Here is a 7,315-nt window from a genome sequence, read left to right on the forward strand (position 1 = left end):
AGAAAACTGTCAATTCCCTTGACTTCCCAAATCCTATCAAGCTGATACCTTTGGGGAACTGACTCTGCTCAGTTCCTTCAGCTCTGATACCACTGTCACGAGGGCAAAGTTTTCCCTAAATTTTTTCACTTTTCTCTTTTCCTTTACTCCTCGGTTTGGTCCCCTACTGGGATCCCAAAGTACCCATTTAACCTCTTGTATTTGCAACTGCCTTGCTGATGGGAACCTCCACTTGATTGACTGTCCTTCACCTTCACAAAAGTGTCCTGATCCTTTAGACGCTTAGAAGAAAGGCATGGGGCTCCTCCTGAGAGCTACGGCCTTGAAGGACCTCTCTTTTCCAAAACACTTACCGAAGCGCCACATAGCAAAAGTAATGCCCGAGGCTTGCTCCAAAAACTCAGTGCAAGAGAGGGAAATCACCTGTGAAGTCTGTTCCCAAAAACCCCTTGTATAACTAGTTGAGACTAACCAAACTTAGCAGGGACTAAACTGTCCAAACCACCAAAAATAAACTGGCAGTACCTCTAGAGTTGGCGGACTATGCCAAAAAATGGCCAACTGCCAGGAATAGAACTTGGGACCTTCAGAGAACTACGTGCATAACTTATCGATGGGCTAGCCATGGAGCCAAGTCTTGGTTAGTGTAACCAAGCGCGGCTCCTTGGCTATATTGTGATCTTTGGTAACCAGCAAAAGGGGGTCGGCCCCCTCGTCTGCTCGCACTCTACAATCCCTGCCTGGACTCGAACCCATGACTTGTACAATGCTGTGAATATTTCACGGCCCGGCTAACCACCGGGGCCATGGCCTTGCTTGTGATCCATTTCTGCCCATACAGTTTTATAGAAGACTTAGAGCTTGCAGGCTATGGCGGCCTCCCTCCCACCATGCGCACGTCAAAGGTTTAATCTCTAGCATCGCACTTCTTCTTCAGGTTTGTGAGGATTCGCCTAAGTGAGGGTGCTGGCAATAGCGCTCGCAATCAACCGTGAGAGCTTCCCACGTCTTTTCCATCGTCCTCCGTCCGGTGCTGTCGACGGGTTTCCGTGGATGGTCTAAAAGTTCGTTGGGCTAGTTCGTGTAATCCGGTGCTTTGCTATGATCATGGGCCTGGCCCAGTGATCTTGTCAGTGAGGTGTCTCTCTGTACCAAAGGACTCGATCAAAGGAGCTATGGTAGGCCTGTGCGAAGCCTCCAAGACTGTGGCACAACAAAACTATAGTTCCGTTGCCTTTCGTTCGTCGACGGCGGGGTCTCAGATGAGTCGTTCTCCTTCCTCTGAGCTCCACAAGTCGAGCTACTTGGTGGAGGGGATATTCAAAAAGGGTCTTCAGACCCCCACGAATTCTAGGATCGAACGGATTCTTGTACCAGTCATGCTGCTCTCTGCATCAACGAAATGACCTCCTGAGCGAGCACTTCCTTGGACATGGCTCCTCCCCCAGGCTACCGATCGGTCTGCCGGTTTGTAGGCTCCTTCCTTAAGCCAAAGGGAAGCCCTGGCTCGAAGGAGGGCTGCTGAGACCACCTGCACACTCAACGCTCACAATGAGGGGAGAGGGGAACGAACTTGCAATCTATCTACCTCCATTCTCAGAATCAAAACACTTAGAGCAGACACGAATGCTTTGTATTCCAAAAAGAAGGGGCCCTGTGGGCAAAACGCCACAGGGTAAGTTTACAATGGGAGCATCTCTACCTTGACACGTATTTAAGTTGTCTGCAAAGGATTCATCTCCCCGATCGTCTGGAATTGCCATTGAGAGTCCACGAGGCGGCTCCTTTGGCCACCTTGAGGGAGGCTCTCAACACATGCTCTTGGGGATGCACAATCATCCCTACTATTAGTCGGGTAACAACTGGGGAGGTAGAGAGCACTGCGTCTAGCACGGATTCTAACTTAGAGGCGTTCAGTCATAATCCTATACATGGTAGCTTTGCGCAACTGGCTTTTCAAACAAGTGCAATGACCAATTATGTGAATCAACGGTTCCTCTCGTACTAAGTTGGATTACTATTGCGACACTGCTCAACAGTAGGGTAAAACTAATCTGTCTCACGATGGTCTAAACCTAGCTCACGTTCCCTATTGGTGGGTGAACGAAACAACACTTGGTGAATTTTGCTTTGCAATGATAGGAAGAGCCGACATTAAAGAATCAAAAAGCAACTTCACTATGAACGCTTGGCTGCCACAAGCCAGTTATCCCTGTGGTAACTTTTCTGACACCTCTAGCTTCAAATTTCGAAACACTAAAGGATCGATAAGCCATGCTTTCACAGTTTGTATTCATACTGAAAATCAAAGTCAAATGAGCTTTTACCCTTTTGTTCCACACGAGATTTATGTTCTCGTTGAGCTCATCTTAGGACACCTGCATTATCTTTTAACAGATGTGTCGCCCCAGCCAAACTCCCCACTTGACAATGTCTTCTGGGATCGGTGCGTGGATGCGCCTTAAGACCAGCAGCAGGGGTCGAGCCCTGCCTCCACCTCACGGAGTAAGTAAAATAACATTAAAAGTAGTGGTATTTCACTTGCGCCAGAAGCTCCCACTTATTCTATGCCTCTTAAGTCATTTCACAAAGTCAGACTAGAGTCAAGCTCAACAGGGTCTTCTTTCCCTGCTGATTCTTCCAAGTGCCTGTGGTTTCGCTAGATAGTAGATAGGGATAGTGGGAATCTCGTTAATCCATTCATGTGCATCACTAATTAGATGACGAGGCATTTGGCTACCTTAAGAGAGTCATAGTTACTCCCGTTGTTTACCCGCGCTTGGTTGAATTTCTTCACTTGACATTCAGAGCACTGGGTAGAAATCACATTGCGTCAACATCCGTAGGGACCATCGCAATGCTTTGTTTTAATTAAACAGTCGAATTCCCCTTGTCCGTACCAGTTCTGAGATGGCTGTTCACTGCCTAGGGAGGGCCGCCCCACAAGGGACGACGTTCTACGCCCGTCACTCGATCGGCACGCGGAGGTCTACCCTCGCCGCTGGTGCAGCTTGGGAAGACCCTTCACGGCCTCCAGGGTCAGTTCGCAGACCCCTAGACCCAACCCTTAGAGCCAATCCTTTTCCCGAAGTTACAGATCCATTTTGCCAACTTCCCTTACCTACATTGTTCTATCGACCAGAGGCTGTTTACCTTGGAGACCTGATGTGGTTATGAGTACGGTCGGGCGTGATCGGCAATTGCTCCTCCAAATTTTCACGGGCCATCGGGGGTGCACCGGCGGACATCGCGAGACATGTGGTTCTTTACCAGCCGCTGGACCCTATCTTCGGGTGATCCGATTTCAAGGTGGGTGGGCTGTTAAAAAGAAAAGAGAACTCTTCCCAAGGCCCCCGTCGGCGTCTCCGGATTCGGTCACGTTACCGTCCACCGCCACGTCCCAATTCGGGAATATTGACCCGATTCTCTTTCGATGCACGGCGTGCAGTGTGCCCTTGACACAGGACTGCCCCATTTCTTAGGATCGACTAACCCATGTTCAATTGCTGTTCACATGGAACCTTTCTCAACATCGGTCTTCAAAGTTCTCATTTGAATATTTGCTACCACCACCAAGATCTGCACTGGGGGCCATTTCACTTGGGCTTGTGCCCGGAGCTGCGCCACGACCCCCATGCCCTCCTACTCATCGGGGCCTCGCACTCGCCCCGATGGCCGGGTATAGGTCGCGCACTTCAGCGCCATCCATTTTTGGGGCTAGTTGATTCAGCAAGTGAGTTGTTACACACTCCTTAGTGGATTTCGACTTCCATGACCACCGTCCTGCTGTCTTAAACAATCAACACCCTCTGTGGGATCTAGGTTAGCGCATAGTTGAGCACCGTAACCCGGCTTTTGGTTCATCCCACATCGCCAGTTCTGCTTATTGAAAATGGCCCACTTGGAGCTCCCATTTTGCATCGGGGTTCAACGGAGCAACCCTGGCCGCTTACCTATTTAAACTTTGAGAATAGGTAGAGGGTGTTACACCCCCGATGCCTCTAATCATTCGCTTTACTCGATAAAACTGCGCAATGAGCTCTAGCTATCCTGAGGGAGACTTCAGAGGGAACTAGCTACTAGATGGTTCTATTAGTCTTTCACCCCTATACACAAGTCTGACGAACGATTTGCACGTCAGTATCGCTACGAGCCTCCACCAGAGTTTCCTTTGGCTTCGCCCTACTCAGGCATAGTTCACCATCTTTCAGGTCCCAGCAGGTACGCTCCCACTCAAACCTTTCACAGAAGATCACGGTCGATCGATGGTGCACCCCGCGGGGGGGATCACACCTCTCAGGTTCCTTGCACCTCCATGGGTTTGCCACCCACCGGCTCGCATACATGTTAGACTCCTTGGTCTGTGTTTCAAGATGGGTCGGATGGAAAGCCCAGAATGCCAGTGCCTCAAGCGCGCAGGTGCGTAAAGCTTGCCATGAGTGGCACGTGCTTCGTGCCTCGGCCGACACGATGGCATAGGCAGCCCATTAAAAGCCTGCTCTTGTCCCGTCGCACTGGCCCATGCTGACCAGCGCCCCGCGTCGAGCAGCAGACCAGCTCTCGCTATTTCGCATCCGACGGGGCACACCCGCAGTCTCCATTCGCTTCCCTCCCAGAAATTTCAAGCACTTTTTAACTCTCTTTTCAAAGTCCTTTTCATCTTTCCCTCACGGTACTTGTTCGGTATCGGTCTCTTGCCCGTATTTAGCCTTGGATGGAATTTACCACCCGCTTAGGGCTGCATTCCCAAACAGCCCGACTCGCCGACGGTGCCTCGCGAAGCAATAGGGTCCAAGCTCGACGGGGCTCTCACCCTCTCCGATGCCCCTTTCCAGGGGACTTGGGCCCAATCTGTTGCAGAGGATGCCTCTCCAGACTACAATTCGCGTGGCGAGGCCACACGATTCTCAAGCTGGGCTCTTTCCGGTTCGCTCGCCGCTACTAGCGAAATCCTCGTTAGTTTCTTTTCCTCCGCTTAGTGATATGCTTAAACTCGGCGGGTAGCCTTGCCTGATCTGAGGTCCATATTCCAATATGGGGGGAGCTCATCGGCACCCCCTGCAAGCCCGATCTCGGCACGTGCACCTTCGAGCGATTCGTCTGCAAACTGGCACCCCGTGAGGGATGGACCACCCTTGCGACACCTCGCCACTCGATGCCACCGATCCATTTCAACCGACCGCACCGCCCCAGAGGGGCATCACGGACGGCTAGCGCCACAATAGGAAACCTTCACTAGACCATTCAATCGGTAGGAGTGACGAGCGGTGTGTACAAAGGGCAGGGACGTAGTCAACGTGAGCTGATGACTCGCGCTTACTAGAAATTCCTCGTTGAGAATCAATAATTGCCATGATCTATCCCCATCACGATGAGATTTCAAAAGATTACCTGGGCCTCTCAGTCCAGGTGGTAAACTCATTGAATTCATCAGTGTAGCGCGCGTGCGGCCCAGAACATCTAAGGGCATCACAGACCTGTTATTGCCTCAAACTTCCATGGCCTAGATGGCCATAGTCCCTCTCAGAAGTTGGCCACGAAGAGGATCCTTTGTGTAACTAGTTAGTAGGCTGAGGTCTCATTCGTTAATGGAATTAACTAGACAAATCACTCCACCAACTAAGAACGGCCATACACCACTGCCCATAGAATCAAGAAAGAGCTCTTAATCTACCAATCCTTACTATGTCTGGACCTGGTAAGTTTCCCCGTGTTGAGTCAAATTAAGCCACAGGCTCCACTCTTGGTGGTGCCCTTCCATCAATTCCTTTAAGTTTCAGCCTTGCGACCATACTCCCCCCGGAACCCAAAAACTTAGATTTCTCATAAGGTGCTGGCGGAGTCATCGAAGTAACATCCACCAATCCCTAGTCGGCATCGTTTATGGTTGAGACTAGGATGGTATCTGATCATCTTCGAGACCCCAACTTTCGTTCTTGATTAATGAAAACATCCTTGGCAAATGCTTTCGCAGTAGTTCGTCTTTCATAAATCCAAGAATTTCACCTCTGACAATGAAATAGGAATGCCCCCAACTGTCCCTATTAATCATTACTCTGGTCCCAAAGACCAACACAATAGGACCAGAGTCCTATCATGTTATTCCATGCTAATGTATTCAGAGCATAGGCTTGCTTTGAGCACTCTAATTTTTTCAAAGTAACATCGCCAAATCCACGTCCCAGCCAACTAAGGCCAGGAGCATGTCCCCGACAGAAAGAATGGAGCGACCGGTGCACACCAAAAGAGGCGGACCCCGCTCGCCCCACCCCGAGATCCATTAACTACGAGCTTTTTAACTGCAACAACTTAAATATATGCTATTGGAGCTGGAATTACCACGGCTGCTAGCACCACACTTGCCCTCCAATGGATCCTCGTTAAGGGATTTAGATTGTACTCATTCCAATTACCAGACTTGTAAAAGCCCAGTATTGTTATTTATTGTCACTACCTCCCCGTGTCGGGATTGGATAATTTGCGTGCTTGTTGCCTTCCTTGGATATGGTAGCCATTTCTTAGGCTCCCACTCTAGAATCGAACCCTAATTCTCCGTCACCCATCACCACCATGGTAGGCCTCTATCCTACCATCGAAAGTTGATAGGGCGGAAATTCGAATGAAGCATCGCCAACGCAAAGGCCGTGCAATTTGGGAAGTTATCATCATTCACCACGTTACCGGGAAAGCCTGCATCAGCCTTTTATCTAATAAATGCATCCCTTGGAGAAGTCGGGAGTTGGTGCATGTATTAGCTCTAGAATTACTATGGTTATCCGAGTAGCAAGGTACCATCAAAGAAACTATAACTGATTTAATGAGCCATTCACAATTTCACAGTGTAAGAGAGTTTATACTTACACATGCATGGCTTAATCTTTGAGACAAGCATATGACTACTAGTAGGATCAACCAGGTAGCTACCCTCGAATACACAAACGGCACGAGCCGTGTGTTCTGACTCCGCATAGAATGTGGCATGCGACTGTGGGAGGCAACCCACCCCGAGATGGCGAACCGTGCTCACTGACAAGGTCCGAGGCACACCCCACCATCCAAAGGCATTTCGCTTGCCCACAAAAAGCGTCACCCACACATGCCCGGGCAATGCACAAGGCAGGTCCACCAGCACACGAGGGTCACGAATGGCACCCTAAGCACCTTTCATGTTGCCTTGCCTATTGCACTCCGAGGCTGAGCCGAGGCAGGAACGACCCAATGCCGTTAACGGTTGGATCGCCCGCTCCGAAACGCACCCGTTTAGAGCGGCTCACAACCCCCAAGATCAAGTCCTCACGGAGCTGGAACCGATCAA

General features: G+C 50.2%; 1 non-coding gene and 1 pseudogene across 1 annotated transcript; both read right to left on the reverse strand.

Annotated features, from left to right (window-relative positions):
- Positions 1-1,639: 1,639 nt before the first annotated feature.
- LOC147905217 (25S ribosomal RNA) lies at positions 1,640-5,024 on the reverse strand. The gene has a single exon (XR_015542109.1). It is a non-coding gene; the product is annotated as a 25S ribosomal RNA (ribosomal RNA).
- Positions 5,025-5,119: 95 nt separating this feature from the next.
- On the reverse strand, positions 5,120-6,919 carry LOC147905218 (18S ribosomal RNA; annotated as a pseudogene).
- Between the last annotated feature and the right edge of the window lie 396 nt (positions 6,920-7,315).

The sequence above is a fragment of the Dipteris shenzhenensis genome, chromosome 1 (assembly GCF_047967505.1).
Source record: "Dipteris shenzhenensis isolate YYH24624 ecotype China chromosome 1, Dip_SZ_1.0, whole genome shotgun sequence".
NCBI lineage: Eukaryota > Viridiplantae > Streptophyta > Polypodiopsida > Gleicheniales > Dipteridaceae > Dipteris > Dipteris shenzhenensis.